The sequence below is a fragment of the Lissotriton vulgaris genome, chromosome 1_1, assembly GCF_964263255.1.
Source record: "Lissotriton vulgaris chromosome 1_1, aLisVul1.2, whole genome shotgun sequence".
In the NCBI taxonomy this organism is placed as follows: domain Eukaryota; kingdom Metazoa; phylum Chordata; class Amphibia; order Caudata; family Salamandridae; genus Lissotriton; species Lissotriton vulgaris.
The window spans coordinates 935,498,204-935,523,922 of NC_141685.1; positions in this window are offsets into that span (position 1 = coordinate 935,498,204).

A 25,719-nucleotide genomic window follows, 5' to 3' on the forward strand; every position below is an offset into this window, starting at 1 on the left:
GGGCCCAGCGCTCTGCCCGTGTGCAGTGCGCCTATCGCCATACGGAGTTCCTCCACTGTGAGATCCGCCTCCAGCTCGGTTTGCGCCTCCGGCGTTAGCCCCTCCACCTCAATCTCTTGGAGCGCCAGTTCCGCCTGTTCCGGCGTGACCACCACTTCTGGGGTGTAAACTGATTGAAAGTGGTCTGCCAGGAGGTCAACTATCTTGGGAGGGTGCGTGTGAAGCGTCCCCGTGTGATCTTGCAACTGCAGGATATGCCTTCCTCCATCCCGCTTTTTGTCCAACCAAGCCAGCAACTTGTTGGCTTTGTCGCCTACATCATAAACTCTGCATGCCGTTGATTCGATCCGCTCTAACACCCTACGGCGGAGAAAGTCGTCATGCTTTTGTTGGCAGAGAGTCAGCGCGTGCCTGGTGGCTTCTGACGGTGTGGCCATGTGAGTCGCATTCGCCTGTTCCAATTGCAGTTCCAGTTCGACCATTTCCAGTTTTTGTTTGCGCTTATGGTCGGCTATGGTCGAAATGGCCTGGCCCCTGAGCACCGTCTTGTATGCTTCCCAGAGAACCGTCGGCGAGGACACCGACCCGGAGTTCTCCTGGAAGTAAAGTTTAGTGGCAGTTTTAAGGGACTTTCGGATCAGGGGAGTTTTAAGATAGCTGGGGTAGATGGGGAAGAGACGCGTGCGGGCCGTGGCAGAGCAGGACAGGGTAGCGAGCAGGGGAGAATGATCTGAAATACCCCGTGGTGCGATGTGTACTTTGTCAAAAGTGAGTTTGCCGCCCCCCAGTGTGAGGAAATAGTCTATGCGCGACAGGCAAGCATGGGTGGAGGAATAGTATGAATAGTGGCGATCAGTGGGGTGAAGCTGCCTCCAAATGTCTACCAGACCCTGTGCCTCTAAGAAGTCCCTGAATTTCGTTGGGCCAGTAGGGAGGGGGCGAGCCGGGAACCTGTCCATATCAGAATCAGCCAATGCATTGAAATCTCCGCCCACTAACAAATCCCCTTCCGGGAGTTCCAAGAGAAATTTACCCAGGGCCGGAAGTGCCGATGAATGTAGCGCCGGCGGGATGTACGCAGACACCACGTTGATGGGCACGCCCTCCCATTGTCCACACACCGCCGCGAAGCGGCCATGATGATCTGTTTTTGTGGAGTGGTGAATGAATCGTGACGTCCTTTTTACCCATATCCCCGTACCCCGGGACCCCGAAGTAAAGTCTGAGTGTATCAGCATGCGGTATCCTCTCCTATCTAGGGCTTTGGAGGCAACCCCCACTAAATGTGTTTCTTGGAGGAGGGCGATATCACAGTTCAGTCTCTTAATACATTGTAGGACCAGCCCTCTCTTCACTTTATCACCCAACCCCCGCACATTCCAGGATACTACCCGAAGCGGCGGTACCGCCCCCACCCCAGTGTCATGCGTTACTACAGCAGGTCGCGGGGGATCCGCCATATTGTGGTCAGTCGTATAGTTGAGGGCCCTAGAGGGCGGGGCGGAGGCATTACAAATAGGAAAAACCCCAAGCCAGTGCGACTAAGCGTGTGAGTGCACCGATACAGTGATCGAGGAGCAGAGGCAATATACCCGGTGTAAGGAATATGGTCAAGTGTGAACACTAGCAGTTCCAAGACAAGAAGTTGAGCCAAACATTTCAAACTAAACAACCAACACAACCCCCCCATTCCCAACAACCCCACCCTCCCTGCTTCCCTGCTACACGGACTCCAAACTGCCCGCCACCCCAATCTAGCAGAGTGCTTCATCCCACCCCAAAGAAAACACACAGTTACTTGCTCGTTGGGGGTGAGGAGCGCTCCGGAATCAGCGGCCCCTCATTCCCTCCACGGAGGCCCTCGGCCCAGTGTCCATGACGGTTCCAGCCACAGTACCAAACTTTTACAGTGCACACATGTGTTCAAGGGTCCACCTCCAGACTCAAAGCAGTTTCATCTCGTATCGGAGAGCTTCTGCCACTGTTCGTACCCTCGGCCCCTGCAGCGGTGGAATCAGAGTGAGGCGAGCCGGTCTTAGTCCGTCCAGGGCGACGAGAGTGAGAAGCCGGATGCCAGCCGTCCAGCCAGTCTCGCGCAGTGCTTGGGTCATCAAAAAACCATGTCCTGTTTTCCGCCACCACCCGTAGCCTGGCTGGGAAGATCATAGAATACGGGAGTTCCCGTTTCCTAAGTTCTCTTTTAATATCCAAGAATGTCTTTCGCCGCCTGGCCACTTCCGCCGTGTAATCCGGGAAGAAAGCTACCGTCGAGTTTAGGATTTTCACCGGCGGTGAGACACGTGCCGCCTGCAGGATGATGTCCCGGTCACGGAAGTTGAAAAGTCTCGCTAGGATCGGCCGCGGCGTGGCCCCTGGTTTCGGTTGACCACCCGGGACTCTATGGGCTCGCTCCACAGAAAAAAAGGCCGACAGGCCCTTGGGTTGGAGATGAGTCTTAATGAGTTCCTCCACATAAAGATCCGTAGCCCTCACACCTTCTGACTCCGGAACGCCAAGAATGCGTACATTGTTCCGCCTGGAGCGGCCCTCCTGGTCGTCGAGCTTGTCCTTAAGGTGCTTGTTTTCGGCCATGACCGCTTCCATGGCCGTCTGCAGTTCTGAAACATCCTCCACCAGCGACTTCGTGACGAGCTCCAGAGAGCCTACCTTTTCCGCCATTTTATGAAAGTCAGCGCGGATTAGGGTGATTTCTGTTGAGATGCAGCCCACCGTTGCCTGGACCTGTGTGAGAGCCTTCATGATATCGTCCAGTGTCGCCTTCTTCGGCCCCCCGGATTCGCCTGGTTTCACAGGGGGAGTTTTTCCCTCCGCCGGAGGGGAAGCGGTCCTGTCGTTGGTGAAGCGGTCAATACGAGTCTGGGTTGTGCCGCCTTTCACACCTTTCCCGGCCATCGTTCGGTCACGGAGGGAATACAGTTCGTCGGTCCGGTGGGGTGCCAGGTATACGGGCAGTTGCCGCACTGCTCCCGGTGCCGGATGAAGGACCTCCGTCGTTAAAAGGTAGACTCCTGCACGGTCTGTCGGGCAAATTATGGTCGGTGGCTTCGGTAGTGTGCGGCCACCCTTCCAATGAGACGTCGCTGGAGAGAGCGAGTCGAATGACGCAGGACAGGACCGTTGCTGGGCGTGGGGCTCCTGCACCGACCACTTCCTGTCTGAGGCTGCCAGGCCGGCTGCACTTCCGGTCGGATTCAGCTAGCACTTGAGGGCCCGGAGGTGGGCCTAGGCTCCGGTCGATTCAACTTTCGACGATAACTCCGGCATAAAATGTTCGATTATCGTCTGGAGACCTGCCGCCAGTCCCGCCCGGTCCCGGGCGTTCGGTGCCGCCGTTGGAGGTAACAAATAGTCACGGATTATCGTGCGGATAGATGGAGAGGTCGCTTCCCCGCCGGAGCTAGTCCTCTATGCTGCCGCCATGTTCGGCCGCCAGCCACGCCCCCCCCTTGGATAGATTCTTGGCAGAAAATATTTAACTCAAGCTACACCTCACTTACTTCTTCCCTTGTACTAGGCTTAGGTTAGGTACACCGGGGTAGGCGTATTTTAGATGCACCAGTTGAGTACTTTTAGTCATTATTTATCATTGTATGTATTTTATCTATTTTATGTATCTTCTGGCTTAGAAAACATATAAATGCTTTTACGGTATTATTTCATAATACTCTTTTTACTGTAGGCACTTTACTTCATAGCAAGTATTACAATTGTTGCAATTCACTTCTCTTGTATGAGAAAGAAGACTGCTCAATAAATAACCTTTTTATTGAAAACGCCAGTCTCTCTTTTTCTCTGCCCTTCTGGTGAAACAAAGCATGTACGATTGACTGAGTGAAATAGCCATCTATTGTTTCCGCGACTCTGGAGATATATTCCTTATTCTTGGGGAACAAAGTTGTCATGTTATATGGTTGTCAGAAAGGAATCCCTTCTTGTGTATTCGAGAAAGTTTCTAGTGACCTCTGAGCTAGCTGGCATTCACAATTAAGTCTAACATATTCAATAGAGACCTAGTCGACTTCAGTCCTACGTCTAAACTATTGTTTATGTTATTCCAATGCGCAGAGCCTATTGGGAATATAGGAACTACACTACATGGCGCCCAACGTTTGGTAAGGCGATAATTTAATGCTAGATACTAGAATAACTCAGTCGTACTTTTCACACAGACCCCTTTTTCCGTAAAAACTCCAATAGACCTCTGGAGTGGGTAAAAGGTTAGTATCCGCCAGAACTAAGTAGGACGAGAATCCTATGTATCATTTTTTTTTGGTTAATTCAACGTTGAAGGATACAGTGTTCCAAAATATTGTGCACCTAATCTTTGTTTCCTTGAAACTTGTCTGCAAACTTTCATTAAACAATGTCAACTAATGGCGACAACAACACAACCGGTGGAGCTGCAGTAGATGCGACTCAGCCAGGTTTAGACGTTACAGGGTTTAATGAAAATGACCTGGATGCAATAATCATCCTGATAAATGTAAGAAAGAGTGTAACTTACAAACTTATAAATAGTGGAGTATCATCGAGAGGTGGTACAGTCATATTTGTGGTAGAGGCACATAAATATCGGCAGACAGAGGTATTCTATTCATGGATAACTTTTCCAGCAGCAAATGCTGTGACACTCGAGTTCCACTACTACAAAGCAGGGGAAACTCCAGCGGAATACGTTCCTTTCGAGGACGTTAAAATTCCACTAACTTACCAGGAGCATCAGCTCTGGTTTAATTGCACCCTAAAACATCAAAATCACGTTACCAGGCTCGGTCCACTAGGTAGACCAGGAGCCACATGGCCGGTTCTAGCCAGCTATACACCACATCCTGACATTGAAGAAATGTCAGACAGAGAACTATTAGTTCAATTAAAACAATTAATTAAAATACATAGACAATTGGTCCAATATGTCATGCAGACTTTAACAGTCCAACCTGCTATAAAAATTCCACAGCACACCCCTCACCAGGGGAAAACAAATAACATTACACCACAGACTATACAATCAGTCATTGGTAAATTACCCGCAAAACGGGAACAAATTCCGTTTTGGCTGGCTCAAAAGATTACTCAAATAGAGGCAGTATTCCCTGATAGTACAGCTCATGAAAAACACAGAATTCTAACAATCTGTTTACCAATGGGGATCACACCACATGTGGTGGTCTGTGACACTTGGGGAACAGTCTTTGCTTCAATCTACACAAAAACACATGGTGTTCCGTCTATGGCGGTTATACCAGACGTACTAAGACTGATTCAAAATGAATACGGTCCAGTGCCTGCTTTAAATCTAGGTATGAAATTACTGAAAGACTTTAAGCAAGTCTCAGCTATACTACTAGCCAACATAAAAGGAGAAGCAGCAGCAGTGGCGATCCGCCAAAAATAAAAAGAAACAGAAATAGCAGACCAGCCTTTTGAACTTGCCAGAATAATTGAAAAATCCAATGAAGAATTAGGTAGAGATAGTTTGGGTGGGAAACCACTAAAACCTCAACTAACAGAAAATCCTGAAAAGACTTTTATTAAAAATTATGTAATTACTCCTAAAAAGAGGTGGGAGGGTAATAAACAGACCACTCCCAGAGAAAAACAGTTTAGTCCAGAGGAAGGTCTCCCCAACGGAGAGATAGATCTCCAGACCGGGGCGGGTAGGTCTCCACAACGGGAGCCCTCTGAGAAAGATATAACCTCAGAAATAGGGATAATCTGAAAAAACCTGACAGATAAAGATATTGATACACGTCCCTCTCGATCTTTTCAGACTTCCTCGCAGAAATCGGAAAGAAGAGGACGGTCAGAATATAAAGAACAGCGCGTCAAGTCCAAAGACAAGGAACCCGCTCACCAAAGTAAAAAATCTCAATTTCCCAAAAAGAAGGTAGCAAGCATAAAGATAAAACATGCCGAGGATCCTGAGGACACAACTCAAGAACAGGGAGTGGGCCCAAACAATGCTAGACAATGCAGCAGAAGTAACCATAGCTCGCAAGATCCTGATGAATCTTCTGGAGACAGTGGACACAAATGAATATATTCAAGTGGAAACTGCAGACACCAGAGTCAGTGTACCCCACAAATTATATGAAATAACATTGCGTATAGAAGGGGACATAACTAGGAAAATAAGAACTCTCTTTTGGGAGAAGCTATCTAAAGGCTGATATTCTTCTAGCTGAGAAAGACTGGCCACCAGAATTTGTTAGGGAGTGCCCACATGGCGAAGAAATGATTATGACTGCCTTCTCAAATCATATTCCAATTCATAAAAAGTACACATATGCAAGAAAATGGGCAGTGGCCCAAGCCCCTGCATTATATAAAAATCATGTAGGATGGGATGGGTGAGGATCCCCTCACCATAAAATCCAGTTAAAAAATCAACCTACTGCACAAAGGCAGTCTCTTATTAAGCAAGAAGCTAAAAAACAAGTCAGGGAGATCTTAGATCAACTTGAGTACCAGGGGGTGATTGAAACATGCACCTCACAAATGAACAATCCTTTGTTTCCTGTCTCCAAACCAGACAATTCATATTGTCTGGTATTGGACTACCGACACTTAAACTCTTGTTGCAAAACATTTGCCGTACAAAATTCACACAGTGTAATGTAATGTAATGTATTACTTGTAAAGCGCACTGTTGCCAGCCGGCGTCCTGGCGCTGTATACCGCTGGGGAACCCGTCCTGGCTTTCCCTGTGGGATGGTCCCTACTGGGAATCCCCAATGTGGAGCCAGGCATCACCGGCGTTGATGGGGCCGTTGTGGAGATTAGGCAAGCTAATGCCCAGAGTTGCCGAGTGGGACCCCTGGTTAGAGTAGGCACCGAGGCGAGAATTATCGAGTCCGCTGACCATGGTCCACGACCCTGCCGCGTCTGGAATTGAACCCTGGTCCCGGGCCGACTTCTGCTCCCGGGTCTGCCGCCTCTAACCAGTGAGCCACACCACTCCACTGTGTACTGATGAATAACATAGTGCGCAAAAAATATAAAACAATATTAGATATTTCAAATGGTTTCTTCTGTCAAAACATTGCACCAGAAAGCAGGTATTTGACCGCTTTCTCAAGTATGGGGGACCAGAGGCAATTTTGCCGCCCCCCCAGGGATTCAAGAGTAGCCCAGGATTATTTTCAGCCAGAGTAACAGAGTTACTACAAATTTATGATGATGAGGCATTATCTTATGTCGATGACATGTATCTAACAGACGATGATTTGGACAGGCACTTGAAAACACCATTATACTTGGGTTCGCATCTGAAGGGTACAAATTCAACTTTAAAAAAATCACGGATTGCCCACCTCACGGTCCTATTTCTAGGATATGAGTTATCAAGTGAAGGGAAAATCCTAGCAGCCAATTTCTTAGAGAAACGTGCGCTGCTCCAAGCACCAAAAACGCGGAAAAACTTAGAATCAATTCTAGGTTTCCTGAATTTTGGAAGAACTTACGTTCTGAATTACGCAGAGAGGGTTAAACCTCTCTACGAATTAATAAAACCCGATTTCAAACAAAATAATTGGACTCATGAACACACAGAAATTTTACATTCAATACAAACAGACATGTTAGCTAAAACAAAACTGCAAACATGCGTAAACGAACGCAACCTTGTAATCAGAGTTTTCCCAGGAAGATGCGGATTCACGTACCTGACCTATAACGAAGGTGAAACGGTACCAATAGTTTACAAATCACACTTGTACACACAAGCTGAAATAAAATTCACTTCAACTGAGAAAATTCTGACAGCTGTTCAAACTGCTATAGCAAAAGAAAGAGCCCTCGCACAGGAAAACGCATATCAGTCGTTACCCCTTAAAGGCAGTAACAAGAGCGAGCATTCCAAATGCAAAAGCTTTACATCCAAGATGGATACAATGGGTTAATTCTCTTGCTCCAACAGACGTTGAATACGTTTTTGACCCTAGCTTGAAAACACAAGAATTTCTCCAATTATGCGGCATTACCTCTAAATTATCCACTCGGAAATACATACATAATTGATGCAAACTCCGTTCCTTTTGCTCAAATCCCTGGAGTGGGGAGAGAATAATTCCGAACAGGAAGCGGAGAGTTTTCTTGATTCAAGAAGCACACATGGGAGTGGGTCTGAGGCACCAAGGGATTTCAACTTCCCTAATAGAATTACAACTAAAGTACTGGTGGCCGGGAATGAGCATGCAAATGTATAACTTTGCAATGGATTGTCAAAACTGCAACAGAGATCGCAGGGGACTGACAATAGCAGTCAGTCCAGCCCAGACACCTCTGTTAGATAGCATTAGACTGTCTACACGCAGGTGTAACTACGGACGAATGCGATCCCACAACTACTAAGACAAGATTAATTTGGATGTGGCCCCAGCGCTTGGCTGACGCTAGAACTGTGGTATAAAAGATTTGCGAGTCTTTATCGGCACATAGGCAATTGGCACTCTACATTCTGACCAGGGTCCTGCGTTTAGCTCTCGGGCTTACAAGAGGCCATGGCCAGCTTTGGCGTTGCATTGCGGTACTCTAGTCCCTTCCATCCTGAGTGTAATGCGGTAGTGGAAAGAAAAAACCGTGATGGGTGGGTCAAACATCTAATAAGTGTTTAACGTAGTCTAAATAATCTGCCAAGAAATTCTCTGGGTGGAATCACTCCGTATGAACTTTTGTTTGGTACTAGAATGATAATCGAAGACCTCGATAGTCACACTTCAGTGGTGGAACAACAAACCTTTGCTATCAAAAATAGTTTGGCTGTTTTACAGGACTTAAATGAAACAAGAAGGAGTCTGAGTAACACAAAGCAAAAGCCAACGGCCACTGAAGAAAAACCACCTGTCCCAGCAAGGCCTGTCTGGATTCCAAAGATTGGGGATCTGGTCAGAGAGAAGATCACGGTGAAGAAAGAATTTGGGCCTTCTTACAGAAAAGCAGTACCTGTCTTAGCAATCAACGGAACAAGATCAGAAGTACTACCGCCCCTTGCTGGTAAAAAGGAGAACAGCGTTGTATCAATCAACCTGGCAAAACCACAACCATGTGGCCAATAATAAGTAGTGGGCCCAGTGGACTCCCAAGATGTAGCAGAAGACCAAACCTTGCTACAATTCAAGAGGTTCAAACTGAGAGACTAATCACTTTTGATAAACCTGCAGTGAATAAAAAAGGGCTATGCAACAAAGCCATGGAACTTGTGCCTCTTGAAACCCAAATTGCAACAGTTCGTCAAGAAACACCTGTCTACAATGATGTAGACACTGACTATACAGAAATGAAAAAGGATGAAGCAACTAAAAATATTAATAACAATCCTGATGCGATTCCAACAATGGACAGAACTGCCTCTGGCTATTTCATCAATTTCGATGACTTTTCTGAAGATCCTAGTGTACATGAAGAAATGCCAGCAAACAAGACTCTCAAAGAAAAAATAACAGAACTCTTTCATCAGCTTGGAGAAATATATCTGATTTCACCATGGATTGAATTGTGGATTGTGTTAGGTGTACCTTTCCTCCTGCTCTGGCTCATTTTGGTTTTAGGCTTGGGAAGAATGATTGATGGAAAATACAGTATAATGGACACAGAAAGTCAGAACATCAACTTGGTCCTAAAGCCACACAAGTCATTTCATGTTGAGAAAAGAGACCTGTCATCAGTAAACATCACAGCCATTCCTATACCTGCTGATGTAGCATGGGACGCTACTGATTACGACATCTATGGCCCAGTTGAACTCTTGAAGTATCCACATCAGTTCAAGGTTTCATTAAGTGACTTTGTCTCACCGAGCAGTTTCTCCGATGATTGTGACTTTGAGACTATTAATAATATGATGTCTGATTTAGAAATGTCAGCAAAATTTACAAATCATGATTATTTAGAAGGTTCATCTGATTATGAAGAAATGTATTGCTTTAATCATTTTGGGCACCACTATTTGCATAAATCTGCAAAACCTAGAAATGTTTTAAATTATAATCAATGGGAACATTGTCCAACACCGCCAAAAGGCAGCTCAAAAACATTTTATGAGAAATTTCCATACTTCTCAGGGTTTAATGTCAGATCCATAAACGTTTTATTTAAAAAATATGAATAAGACAGGAATGAAAAATAGGTTAACCAATACGAAACAGATATATTCTGCAAAATTTATGAAAAAATGTCTACATTTGGTTTTGAATTCTGGAAAGATAACATTGAAACAAAAACAAACTGGGGTTCAAAAGATAGGCAAGTACAGGGATTAGAATCATTATTCAGAGCTTGTATGATCCCAGAACAAATAATGATCCTGAATGACACCATTCAACAAACAAGCATTTGCAATGCAATGCGTCTTGTATTAGGAAAGTTTGAGCTATTGGTATTGTAACTGACAAATTTTGTATTTATGTGTTGGTTTTGAAAATAGCGAAATTAATAGCTTTGTCATTTACAATGCCAATAGTTATACCTTTCGCAAATGTGAAACCTATAGCATTTGTAATGCAATATGTGTTGTATTTAAGTGAGTTAGATCTATTGATATTACAAATAACAATGTTTTTAAAAAAAATAATTAATACTTAAATTAAAGTTATTGTAATTTATAATGGCAATAGCTTAAACTTTTGTAAATAACTTTTGTGAAGATTATGTTCAGTGTATTTTATTGTGATGAAAGTCAAAGAACAGAAGTGAAATATTAACTTTTTTTGTGACATTTGTAATAAAGCTTGAAACATTGAGAGAACATATTTGAACCAGTTGTTGAATGGTTGCACAGATTGATGCTGTGGTGGCGCTGAGTGATGTTGTGGTGACGAGTGGGGGCTAATGTGTGAGGGGGCAGTTTATGAGGGTGCGGGGTGTGATTGTGCTGTGTGTGTGCCCTAAAGTAGTGTGAGTGAGCAATTGTGAGGGGGCAGTGTGAGAGGGTGCAGTGTGTGAGGGGTGTGATTGTGCAGTGTGTGTGCCCTAAAGTAGTGTGAGTGAGTAATGTGTGAGTGCGCAGTGTGTGAGGGGTCAGTGTGTGAGGGGTTAGTGTGCGTGTGTGAGGGGTCAGTGTGTGAGTGGGCAGTGTAATGAGAGTGTGTGAGGGTGTGAGGTGTGCGAGGGTGCGGGGTGTGAGGGTGCAGTATGTGTGGACTACTTCACTGTGAGTGGGCAGAGTGTGAGTGGGCAGAGTGTGAGTGGGCAGAGTGTGAGTGGGCAGAGTGTGAGGGGGCAGAGTGTGAGGGGGCAGAATGTGAGTGGGAAGAGTGTGAGGGGCAGTTTGGAGTGGGCAGTGTGTAAGGGGACAGCCCTATAATACGGAGGTCTAAAGTAACTATTGTTTAGATGTACTACAGTTTATTTATAGTAGTAATTATTAGTCATTTATATTATCAAATACTTAACATTATGTTAGGACTGTCCAAAATAATATTTCAGCCCAGTACTTTTCTATAGCGAGTTTTATTGGAGCCTCTTTACAACATTGGCATGTTTAGCTATCAACAGTGCCCGACCCCTTCTCTTGTGCAGTGATCTCACCAGCATGCCAATTATTGAAAAGGAAGCCTCGTCACCACCGCACACATCTGACGATTTCTATGCCAACTACCATCCAAGAGACATGTGACGCATCACAGACTTGCAGTAGAGGCAAGCATTCAGCTACTCCAGAAGAGGGAACCCCTGTATCCGATTAACATGACAGCAGGACCTCGGGACACTTAATGACAGCTGTGGAATCTTACATCCGATTACAAAAGAGGAAGTAGTTGTGGTACTTTAGACCCACTTAAGTTACATTTGTTCTTATTAAGGACCCAATGCATGTTTAACATCGTAAGCCATGTCTGCCATGCATTGCATTTTGAGTCGTTTAAAACCATCCCAAATTTTACAATAGACGTATAAATACTTTATATAATGTGCATTGCTCGTCCATTAAAAAGCCAGAACTGCCACTGAAGATATTGGGTAGAAAGAAGTCGTTCTCGCCCATTCAGCGCTTTACCAGCCTCGGACACGCCTCTAGCAAACCCGCAAGTCTGTTATGGAACGACTGGGTCAGAGGCACATGCGGATTCCACAACCAATCATGTGCATTCCACGATACCTTATACGTCAGACTTTATCGCCCGTTCACGGACGTCTCGGAGAATATGATGAGCGGTGCGGTGGGCTTGGTCCCGTAAGAGTCCTGGAAGGGCTGAATTTTACGGACAATGACACTCGTAAACTAGATGATGCAGAGATGCGCAGCGACAACAGCCCCGTGAGGTAAGAGGGGGGGTGCGCGTGTGTGGGTGTAGCTGTGTGCATGCGCGTGTGTAGCTGTGCGTGTGGATGTATGTATATGTGTGACTCTGTCAGTTAGCTGTGCATGTGTCTATGCGGGTCTGTGTGAGTGCGCCCAGATGCATTGTGCCTGCGTGGGTGTATGCGTGTGTGTGCTCATGCGTGAGTGTGGCTATGTGTGCGCGCGATTGAGAGCAGCGAGAGGCTAGCAGGCTGTGTATCTGACACAGGAGATGTGCACGGCGCCGGCCTGGGCATGCGCGCCAACGAAGTGGAATCGCCGCGTGCACATCCCCCGTTTCAGATTCCCAGGAGACGGGCAACATTAGATACTTCGCTGGACAGCAATGCTTCGCATTGCTTTTTCCAGCTCGACCTAACAACCTGCCTTGGCCTAGCTAAGATAAAAGATTTAAACAACCCTTCTATACCAAAGCCTATGCCTGATAGAAATAGCACTACAGATGAGCGGTTAGACATGTCCCATATTTTACACCAAAACAGAACTAATCCTGATTGGAAAAAATGGTTGATCTGGCCCACAGACATTAATAACTGTCCAGATAGATTCCTGGACAAAACACAGGGGTTCAAACAGAACAGGCCAGACCGAAGATATTCCCAGAGACAACATCCAGGGATAATAACAACATACTGTGTAGGAAAACTATGCCTCGAATGGCTACAGAAATCCACACTACCTGAAATTAAGCAACACTTGACTTTACTTAAAGAAGGTGCTGACTTGCAGGATTTCTTATTGGGACCTCGCAAACAGCGTCAAAAACGTTTCATATACGTCGGTATATATGCTGCTTACAACGAAGCTTGGAAAGTAAAGCAAATTGAAACTGCTGAAAAAATACGAGAAATTGATCGTATTAATTTGGAAAAATCACTGTCTGTAGTGGACAATGGGTTAACGACTGTCCTCCAGAATTTATTCTTTGGACAGCATTGTATCATCTGCTATTGATATAATAGAACAGGATATGCTAATGTTGCAACATGGCCAGTCCCAATTGCGTTCTATTGTACAGTTAGGCTGGACGTTACAAAATCTGCGTTCAGGCTACGTGCTTTGGCATCTAATCAACACAACGTCATTATTTTTTATCTTTAACCATACAGATAAACAAATCTCTTTGGCACAAAAAGGAGCAGACTATACGCTGCTGAGCATTGAAAAACTAGAAAGATTACCATTAACAGTTTCTGAGAAACCTGTCATTGAATGGATAATACATGGTACCATAACAATACGAATAACGAGATTCCAGTTTCAATACTGCCTACAGCATATACCGGCGGGCCTGTATGAAAGGTTGGGTAAAGGATACATCAAGTCGACCTGGAATTTACCTTACACGCATAGATGTTGGAGTGGGGGTAACAAAGAGGTATTTCTTAGTGGAAAAAATTGCGAAAAGTCACTAAGTGGTACACTTCTGTGTCAAGAAATTAATTTACATGGAGCCTGTGAGGGTTCATCTAATGATCTTTATTGGCGCTTGCACGGCACTCCAGCAACACAAATAGAATCTGTTTTCAGGCAGCTTTCCAACAATAGCTACGTTATGTTAAGTGACCACAGCTGTTGTGGCATGTTGCCAGGAACACCCTATCTCGTCAGTGTTACATCCAGGGTCACTTGTTGTATGCAAGTATTGTATCCAAACAGCAAGCCAGACAAGTAGGCAACAATGTGGCCTTCATTGAACATCTCTTCTATTCGAATTGATACATTAACCACATCGATGCTAGGCATTTTCCCCTGCTGTGCTGGGCAAGATCCAAAATAATGGTTTCATGACGAGCTCAGCTCGTCATCAGTGTACCAGCAGTACACTGCATGACGAGCTGAGCTCGTCATGAGTGTCGAAGGTGTTAAGCAGAATGAAAGTCATTCTTTTACAAAAAACTGTGCCTTTGACCTTGTCTAGAGAAACGTATGATCTGCAAGTTGCAAGGACCTCAGCAGAGATACATACATTATTATCAACAAACTGCCCCGTACATTTCGTAGAAATGTTAGGTCAAATTTTAAACATGTCAGATACCAGTGGCATCGCACATGTATTTAAGACAATTTTTTCTGGACTGTTAGCACCCTTTGAAGCAGTCCTGAGCATTTTTCCGAATTTCGTGCACTCTGTGTTCGGCGGCCTGCCTCTCATTTTGGGACTCGTAGCAGGAATTCTATTTTGTTTCTTCTGCTCCGATATGGCAAGTCCAGTCACCAGCGATACCCAGGTTACCATGGAACAAGCGATACAGGCACTGCGGTACCGAAATAGGATAACACAGGTTCTCGGCTTGGCTCGTCTAAGAGATCTGAATACCACATGGTTTCTATCATTCAGACCAATCTGGCAAGATTGCATCTTACCTGTTCTACGATGCCTGCTCTGCGGAGAAGAATGTGTGTTAGACATCGGTCTCTCACTTCCATCAGCAGTATCTATGGATGTCGATACTTTGCTTGGTTCGGTAACGGCTCATGCAACATGTCCTCAGTGGCTACCAATTCTGATGACGGCATTCGTTGAGACCTCACCATTACGACTAGGTGGCGGTGAGGTACGAGATGAAAGTGGCACACAGGTACAACATTCTGTGAACATTGCTGATCGAGATAACGCTGACGGTAATGCATCTCACATATGCACTATTTCCACTTTTTCAGAAATGACCCAACTTTCACCTACTGTGGTAGACGAATTCTTTGCCAGCCTATCTGAGTTAATGTTTTCTCTTAACAACGAGAATAACTCTTGAGAAACGAGCACACAACGTTCCCTGAACTTTGATTTCAGCCTTCAGTTTTGATAAACAGAACTTCTAAAAATTTGAAACTATTTTTTACTACAAAGAAATTATTTTTTCTCAAATACCAAAATAATTCCACTTTTTTGGCACAGAGTAATCTGCTTAATGTAGAACTATACTTAGATAACAAGATTTCTATGTTTTGATACCTAGAGACAATATTTTGAAATTAGCCTCTAGCACATGTACAGTATTATATAAATCTGTGATGAAATGGTCTCTACCTTCTCTTCTGTATTAAGAGCCATTTCATAAATGTAAATTTCGTGAATCATTCAGCCAGAATTTTACATGTAAAAACTATATGCATTATTTTGAATGATAACACTGCTTAGAAAACGTACAGTACAATACTCTTTTTTCGTGTACAAACCATTTCAAATGCAAAAACCAAAGACTGAAACATGCCAAAGCAGCCCTCCTTTTTTTGCAAAAAGCCCCAGACCCATATACCCTGTTATGTGTCATAAGCTTTATTAAGGTTGCCATAAGACTGAGGAACACTAGGGAAACAACTGTATAGACTGTATAGACTGAACCAATTCTAGTATGAGACCCCTAATGAATGATTTATCGTCTTTATATATGAATTTTTATCTGTAAAATTTTTAACACCATTACTTTTAAATGCTTTTAAATATTGTATGTATGTATTTTTCATGTTCTTTAATGGTATCTTTTCAAGTACCGAATAAAGATAATTTGAATTTGAATTTGAAATGCATTTTATGTATATTTTGGCGTGGGATTGTAAACACATGCTTAGAAATGTTATAACTGCTTAGTATTTAGTAAAGATGGACATTCTACGTGGAGTGGGTGTTGTAACGTATCTAGGGCTCCAGTGTAATTTTCCCGATTCATGCCCTTATATAGATATAACTTATCATATCCTTATATAGGCATAAGAATCATAACCATATTTAGACACAGCCAATGCAGTCCAAATACGGCATGGCTACTTCCACTAAGCTCCCAGAGTACAATGAGTTCTTGAAGACAGCCAGCCTTCAGCAGTATGGGATTTCCCCCTGCTTCAGTATTGATTTGTCCCAGAATTCCTGGAGTGTGTAAAGAACTTCGAGTTCTTAGTGACGTTATTATGTCCACCCTTACGTAAAACTCGGCACCTTCCAGGTATAAATATGCCCACATCTGCTCTAGCAAAACACACTGGTTTTGGAGCAGATCGACTAACTAGTTGCCCGACGCCCTGCTGTATGCGAGTGCCGAAGGAAGCCGACCCTCCCTGCTGACGCACTGAGAGACGCTGTCTTTTCTCCTGCCGAGAAATCTAGCTCCAGTGTTTCCCTGCTACCCTTACGGGTTACTGGAAGATCGAGTCCTGAGAGAGAGATACAAGACCTCCTTCATTCTATAACCAAGTTACAGAGCTGATTAGACCCTTAGAGAATTCTTGGATAGATTCTTGGCAGAAAATATTTAACTCAAGCTACACCTCACTTACTTCTTCCCTTGTACTAGGCTTAGGTTAGGTACACTGGGGTTGGCGTATTTTAGATGCACCAGTTGAGTACTTTTAGTCATTATTTATCATTGTATGTATTTTATCTTTTTTTTTCTTATGGCATAGAAACCATATAAATACTTTTACAGTATTATTTCATAATACTCTTTTTACTTCATTGCGAGTATTACGATTGTTGCAATTCACTTCTCTTGCATGAGAAAGAAGACTGCTCAATAAATAACCTTTTTATTGAAAACACCCGTCTCTCTATTTCTCTGCACTTCTGGTGAAACGAAGCATGCACGATTGACTGAGTGAAATAGCCATCAATTGTTTCCCCGACTCTGGAGATATATTCCTTATTCTTGGGGAACAAAGTTGTCATGTTATATGGTTGTCAGAAAGTAATCCCTTCTTGTGTATTCGAGAAAGTTTCTAGTGACCTCTGAGCTAGCTGGCATTCACAATTAAGTCTAACATATTCAATAGAGACCTAGTCGACTTCAGTCCTACGTCTAAACTATTGTTTATGTTATTCCAATGCGCAGAGCCTATTGGGAATATAGGAACTACACTACACAGGCTGGACCCATGAAAGGGCAAATTCAGCAATATAGCCTGGACTTCAGGTGAGAATCATGAACCACGCAACCAGGCATTTCCATTGCTCTGGATTCAGAGTCAGCCTTGGATCACTTGCGGGGGCAGCACTTTTGACATCTGATTACACCTCAGAGAAATGCCCTTGTTTCTGCTCAGGCAACAATGGGATATGGATGTAATGACTTAAAGGACATGTGGCATTTGTGGACTTAAGGGCCATACGCTCCGATGAGAAAACCTTCTTTGCTGATTGCTTCATGCGCTTTTACTCCCTATCAACAGGTGTAGATGGGAATGAACCTGCTGACAGCCTTGAAAAGCATGAAGCCTGGACCAACCACCAAGCTTTCCAGTGAAGGATGGGTGGACAGAAAGGCAGGATCCCCAGCAACCACCTTGTATCTCCTTGCCACAGTCCTGGAAACCATTGGTGTACATTGGCTTCTGCCAGACATCCAGAATGGGCTCTGTCAACGCTTCACTGAAAGGAAGCAAAGTTTTCAGCACAGAGGAAGAGGAATGAAGAACCTCCATAAGATTATTTGATTTTAACTCTGCTGTAGGAAGAGTCAACTCTAAGAGGTCCACAGACTTTCTAATCACAGCATGATATGTGGTCAACTCCGGCGTCTGCAGGCCCTTCGGTGATGTAAGCTCCCACACAGGAGAGGAATCCGGGCCTCTAGCCTCCTGCAAACCCTCAAAATCCAGGTCAGGATCCACAATCTCTTTCCTCAGCCCCTCCATGTTCTTCCTGGTATTCTTCCTCCAACAGCCTTTGAGCCTTTCTCTGAGATCTCATAGTCGGAATATGCATCAGAAGCGCCAGACGCAGTGCCGGTGACTTTGATATCGGAGTCGGAGGGAGGTCCAATGGAACAGGAGTCGAAGCCAGCTGAGGCAGAGTCGGCACCGGTTCAGAACCAGATGGCACTGGGGATGAATCATCTAAAGGAGCTCGACCCTCCAAAGACTCATAGGGCATTGATAACCTCTGTGTCGGAAGAGGTAAACTCCCTGGAGCCATAGGCATAAAAAGCATGAAGGGTGTCTAGGGAAAATGAGGTGGAAAACCTCCCAGGGAATATGCCAACAGACCCATAGGGCCAACAGGTGCACCAGTAGGGTTCACAGCTCTGGCAAACATCGCATTTAAAAAATGCAATGGATCCGATCCCAGGGCCGGGAAAGCGGGATATGTCGGATCCTGTACCACAGATTCTGGAACTATTCGAGGAGCCATCAAGTTTGGCCTCAGTTGCGGCGCCGGAGATTCCAGAGAAGAGGTGTAGTAGTTAACTCAGGCAACAGTGGGGGCTATGCATCTCTCAGAGCTAGTGGAGTCACTGCCCCCAGAGCCGGAGTCACCCCCTTTGAAGGAGTTGGAGAGATCTCATCCCTGCGATTGCGTCGGGGGCTTGGGGACAGCCACATTGGAGTCGCATCCTTTGAAGAGCGATGCAGAGATCCATGGCACCGCTTCTTCTGGTGCTTCTTAGAAGACCTTGAAGTATGTGGAGTCAGTGACTTTGAGTGGGTCCGAGACCTCCTGCAACCCCTCTTCCGCCTTTTGGCCATACCCATGAAAAACTTGGCCTCCCTCTCCTTAAGTGCTTTTGGATTCATGCGCTTGCACAAAGTGAATGTCCCGACGTTATGGCCTGAGAGGCACCATAAACAGTCTTCATGGGGGTCAGTGATGGACATATGACCCCCACATTCTGTGCATGGCGTGAAACCCCACTGCCTCAGAGTAGTCATCTTCTATGGCTACAAAGTCGCGACAACAGCAATAAAGAAACACCCAGAAATGGAGAGCCTGGGATAAAAAAATGAAGCGTCGACTGTGCAGATTTATTGATACGGACTTCAACACTCTGACACGCCTTTGTCAACTTGAAATCGGCTTTCGACCTAGTGCCATGCACCAGGCTGTGGAGAGTTCTCCAGGAGCAAGGCATGCCACCGGAACTCCTTGCCCTCTTAATAAAATTCCATGAAAACAATTATGCCCAGGTCAGATGGGGGTAGTCAGGCCAGGTTACTGACAAATTCCCTACTGAGAGAGGAGTAAGAAAAGGGTGTGTTTTGGCACCAACATTGTTCACACTCTACATCAACAGGGTTATTGAATACTTTAAAGACTCACCTACTGACGCTCCTAAGCTAAATGGAGTCCCAATACCTCTGCTGTTTGCCGACGACACCCTTTTAATTTCCAAACCACAACAAGGGCTTCAGAGAGCAATAGGTTGTTTTGAGGCCTTTTGTACAGATTATGGCATAACCATTAATGTCTCGAAAACAAAATGTATGGTTATGCACAGACACACGACCGTGAAAGGAAGGGTGTTAATGAATGGAGAGCTCCTTGAACAGACCCAATGTTTTAGCTATCTTGGAATTACTCTGGTGTCTAGACTGGAATGGAAACTACACATGAATTTTTTAACTACTTAACATGCACAGTTGGCAGGAGTGCTCCTAAGAGAACTACGATCTTCGCCCACACAACCAATAGCGCCGGCCCTAAAAATATATTACACTAAAATAAGGGCCTCTGTGCTATAAGGGGCAGAATTATTGGGGGTATTCAACATCTCGGCCCTGACAATAGCTCAGAATAAGTTTATGAGGGGCCTGGTAAGGCTTCCCCCATCCACACCGTTGATACCCCTCTATCTAGACTTGGGCTGCCAGAGAATTCAGGTTGTTGCACGATTCAGATCGATCGCATACTGGCGGAGGATCTGGGTCACCCCTGAACCTTCTCACTATGCTCAAGCTCTATTAGATACCAGAGACATGGACAAAAAGGAGTAGAATACCCTGGTTCAGAGAAGTCAGGTTGACTTACAAAGCTATGGGACTGGGGGATTCATGGGATAATCCATCACAAAATCCGTTCCCGCCACGCAAGACCTTAAAAGAGCTTTATTGGACCATGGTAATTCAAAGAGACTTCCAAAAATGTATTGCCCCATCAATAACAAGGGATTTCTTGGAGCAAAAACATACACCGGTCTACAAACTATATTGGGATGTTATTACCATCCCTGAAGATAGGAAATTGTTCCATCAGTACAGGGTGGGAACTCTCCCAATTAATACATTTACCAAATCAAATTTCAAAAGCTTTATTCGACAGCAAGTTATAAAAGCAATTTACATCCTAACACTACACAATAAATACTAAGCCTAAAATTCATATATATTTAAAACACATATTAAACACTTTATGCTGTCACTTCCGGTACAATTATAAAATATTCCATCAAGGATTATTTAAAAAATTGATCATACATAGAAAACATAGTGACGATATTTCATTAAGCTGCATCAGATAATTGTAAAGTGCGAGTTCGAATAGTCCAGGCCCATCCTAAATATTTTGCAACAGCGATCGCAAAGTAGGGTGTGCAATCTGTTTCCAGTATTCTAAGCGCCTCTATGTGCTTGCGTGTCCCTAAATTGAGACACACTGGTTTTATCCATTTACGACGTGGGCAGACATAAAGAGGGCAAACAAACAGTAAGTGATAAGCATTCTCAGGTAGATCTTTGCAATAATGGCATTTCTCATCTCGGTTCGCAGACCAGTTTTGTGTGAATGCATTTAGGGGAAGAGTTCCAAATCTAAATTGAAAGTACAATTTTCTGTCGAGCGGCTTTTCAATAATATCCCAGTAGGGTTCACAAGATGGTACTGTTTTGATATCAAGAAAACGACGGGTTAATTTGGAGTTGGATCCAGTACAAAAAGCAGATGACCGAACCATGTCCCAATACATTTTCTTCAAAATAGTCTTTGATGGGAATCATGATACATTGGTATTAGCCCATAAATGGTCTAGATGCAGCTTAATTAATAGACCCCGTATTTCTTTAAGCCACAAGATAGTATGAAAGCGGTCAGCATTGATGATATCCACTAGTGCAGCAGCATAGTGAGCTAGTTCCGGGGTTGTCATTATCCGTCTCCAATATAACAGAGGGCGTAGACGAGTTAGGTCCTCTATACTTTTAACAAAGGAACAGTGGGAGTACTTTGTGGTGCCCCAACTAGGCGCCGCAAGAACCTGTTCTCTGCCAGTGACAGTTCCTTCAAATTAGAGAATCCCCATAATTCTGATCCATACAGTGAAGCACTTATCACCTTCATGTTGTAAATTTCTAAAGCAGGGGTGATTGGTTTAGTCAGTGAGGCTCTGTGTTTGAGCGCTACTACACCTGCTAACTGATGGAATTTTAAAACTGCCATGTCGATATGATTTTTCCATCTCATATTACCTTGAAGGGATATTCCTAGATATGTAAAAGCCTCTACCTGCTCTGATGGGGTACCATTAAAAGTAATTGAGCCTTTGAATGACTTCCGTTGGTTCATACACATGAACTTGGTCTTAGAAGTGTTCAACTCTAGACCGCGGTTCTGACAAAACTCACCAAATGCATTGACTGCCTTCTGAAGCCCACTAGGAGTTTGTGATACTATCAGCGTGTTGTCCGCAAACATGAGGACTGGCACACGAGCTTCTGCTAATACTGGTGCGTCGATGGGAGACCTTCTTAGGTAGTCCACAATGCCATTAATGTATATGGAGAACAATGTGGGGGCTAAGACACACCCCTGCCTAACCCCACGTTCCACAGGGAAAGGATCAGTCACTTCACCCTGTACCCCCCACCTGATTCTAGCATAGTTGTTTTCATGCAAGCGGACAAGCAGCGTTAGCAGTTCTGGGCTTATACCAGCTTCAGCAAGCACACTCCAGGGTTTTGGCCGTGGAACTAAATCAAAAGCTGATTTTAAGTCAACGAATACAGCATAAAGAGGGCCATTGGTCAGGGTCACATTCCTCCATTAGAGGGCTATAAAAAAGAAAACCTGGTCAATAGAACTAGTAAGGGGGCGAAAACCAGCTTGATATGGAGACAAGATATCTTTCTCAACTATCCAAGATTGAAGCTTATTCTGCACTAATCGACCCAACAGTTTTTGTGCAGAATCTATAAGACTGATGGGTCTATAGTTGCTTGGTAGTGATTTGTCACCCTTTTTAAAAACTGGAATTATTTCCGCACCCTTCCAAGAGCTAGGTATAGGTGCACCCTGGGCCACAGAGTTGGCTAGCCATGTAAAGTACTGACACCATGATTCACGATCACTTGAAAACACATCGGCCGGAATGCCGTCCATGCCTGGCGCTCTACCCCCTGTCACACAGTCTAATCCAATACTGACATCTTTTATGGTAAATACTTGGCAATTGTAGAAGACCGTGGGGGCTAGGGTATAGCAATCTGTAGCTAAGTTACAGGCATACTGTGGCTTAAAAAAATCTATCCACCTGTTTTTAGCAACATTATTTTGTGGGGATTCTGCTGTCCCTCCTCTATCCCATTTAACAATTTCCCAAAATTGCTTTTGATCTTTAGCAGCACAAGCAAATTTCAAGACACGCCAGTGATCCTCATCCCACTGTTTCTTGGCTTTTTTTGGGGCTTTTCTATATATATCCCTGGCCATCCTCACTCCTGTAATATTCCTAGACCTAAGTTCAGTACTACGATTCTGGCGGGCTGTTCTACAGGATTGGTCATACCACCCCAGCTTAGGTAACTTTTTCGTAGTCTTGCTTTGTTTTATTGTTTTCAAAAAGAACCCTTGAATCCTGGTAAAAAAGTTAGTGTGAGCCTCTGCCATAATTTCAGAGAAATTTGCTTTATTACTATGTAATTTCAGGTTATTTACTTCCTCAGCCACTACTCTCTTAAGATCCTCAAACTTCTCAGGATCTTCTACCAATCTACCCCATTTTACATGGCGCTGATTGTTTGAGGAAACTATATCTAAGGTCACCTTGTCACCCCCGAGACTTGATTCTCTCAGCCCTATGTTAATTTGGAAATCCATGCAAAGAGGATTGTGATCACTTTCAATTCTACTTTTTACGATCATATCTAGCAGCCTATGCCAAACCCTGATATCCACCAGGAAGTAGTCTATTCGGCTAGTTGACCTTCCATTATCAAATGTGTTACTCCCCTGTCGATCTGATGGGGTACGCCCATTCGCTGCTCTAAGGCCTCTTGCTAGGCATAAACTCTTAATTTGGATGGCCACAGCAGACCATCTCTTGACCACAGCCAGTTCAAGCTGGGGAACTCCCCATTTGCTATCCTCCTCTGAGGCCAAAATCTGATCCTCTTGTCCTAGAGGTTCAAAAGTGGTGTTAATGTCACCCCCAACTATGATAGATAGCTGAGTTGGCAACGACTCGAGCTCTTGGTCAAGGACAGATATTACTTCAGATGTGTTCCCCCCCCCCAACCCCCCTAGCATAGATATTAAAAATAGCCACCCCTTGGCCATCAGCCCACGTAATGTTGACTGGCAATATGTCACTTGATGGAAGGGTCCTTTGCTGGATTTTACAATGTAATGATTGGCGTACCCATATTATCAAGCCTCCAGATGGGCGCCCTTTAGGATTTTTTATAGCTGGTATATAGAAGTTAAGAAACCCAAGTCGATAGACTGGACTCAATGACCATGTTTCCTGAAACAAGATAATATCATGTTGGTCAATAAAGTCACACCATTCTGGGGAAATCAATTTGTTAGCTATTCCGGCGAAATTCCAAGAAAGGAAAATCAGCCTTGTCTTATCTGTAGTTAGACATGCATGCCCTGGAGGTGGCAGCCTATCTTGTCTTGCAGACACCAAAACAGCTTCGGGGTCTAGATTAACAGGGGGGTGGTCTAGTGGTTCGAGAGAAGAGACTACGAGCCCAAGGCCAATATTTCTCTCCGAGTTGCTCACAGTCAGCTGTACAGGGACTTCCCTCTCTAGCCCTCTTTCATTTGAATTAGGTAGTCTCCTCCTTCTTTCTAGGAGCGCAATAGACACACTGCCCTTCTCAGCGGTAGTACAAAAACTATCAAGCACTATAGAATCATTACATTCGGTGCTTTCACCCCAACCAAGTCAATCACATTCATTAAGATTGGATACTGCTGAGAACCTATTTTCAAGACTCAGACCCCAGTCACTAATTTGGCCACCCTTAACCCTTCTCTTTGTCACCAAATTCCACTTGGTCCTCAATGTACTTGCGTTCAGAATGGTTCCTCTTCTAGAATAGAAGAAATCAATAGTAAGTGGGATTATGTCTGCAGTTCTACGTTGAGGGGGGAATAAATTTGGTAGGATGTTGGGGAGTACATCAGGCCCTGAAAAATTCAACACTACACAGTCACCCCCAAATTTTTTAGGGCTGTTTCCTATCCAATCAACTCTTCTTGCCATGACCAATTCCCCCGCTAGCTGCTGTTTACATGGGGATATTGCCATGTTACTAGATAGCCAATGTATTGCTTTGCTTAGCAAAGACGGTGTAGATTCCATCTGGCCAGGCTTCAAGGGTGGTACATTAGCCAAGACCAAGACAAGGGGGGAGGCCTCTACGATGAGCTCTACTGGGCCTTTCTCTGGACATGTAGCAGTTTGTCCCTCTAGCCTTACTGAGGGACCGTCTTCAGATATTACATGGTCCCCTATCTCTTGTTGATGAATAGGGGGAGGGTTAGGTACTATAGTCTCTCCACCCCCCACCATGGGCCCCACAGGTGCTCCTTTTGGCTTAACTCTACATGCCACTTGATTCGGTATATCTCCCACCTCTTCTATAGTTTTCTTTAGGAGTCCCCCTAGTCTGTGAACCTCTTCTGTTAATTGATCGATTTTTGCTACCAGTGGTTTAATGATGCCCCTTCATCTTTGAGTCAAACATGCTCACTAATTTCTTAAGCTGGACATCATTCAAAAATATACTCCCCCCGTTCTCCCCCCTTCCTTCGTCTATATCACACTTTTTGGGCGGAGAGGCTGGTCTTTTTCTGCTCGAACGTGGCACACCGCGTTTAGGTTGTCCCTTGTTACACCCTCTAGTGACTCTAGGTGCAGGCACAGGCGCTGGGGGCGGGGATTTTTCCTCTGCTATATCTGGGTCATCCTCAGCTACCTTATCTGACACAGCAGTTGCCGATATATTCTGTATAAGGATGTCATTATTTGTCTGGTCAAACACTGAAGCATCATTACTAGTATCCGGCTCCACTGAATCTGCTGGAGTAGGTTCTGGCAAGGTAGTAATAGGGGAGAGGCTCAGGCCCAAGGAAGACCTTCTCTCACTATTAATTTTTGCAACAACCTGTACTAGATAATTGTCCATGGTGTTATTAGGTACAGTAGAAGTCTTTTGTTTGGACATGACGGCCTGTACTAATGTATTTGTCCACTTGCAACTTAATGATGTATTGCCCAAGAATAAATTAGAGATCCAAAATAGACATAAAGCTCGATTTGACCACAATAAAGCAACAATTTTCAAAATCTAACAGGGTGGAAAGTAGTGCGACTCACGATATTTTCGGACAGAAGTCTTGGCCCAGTCCAGTCATGTCCTGTCTCGGACTGTCTAATACATTTACCAGCAAATGGACAACTAAC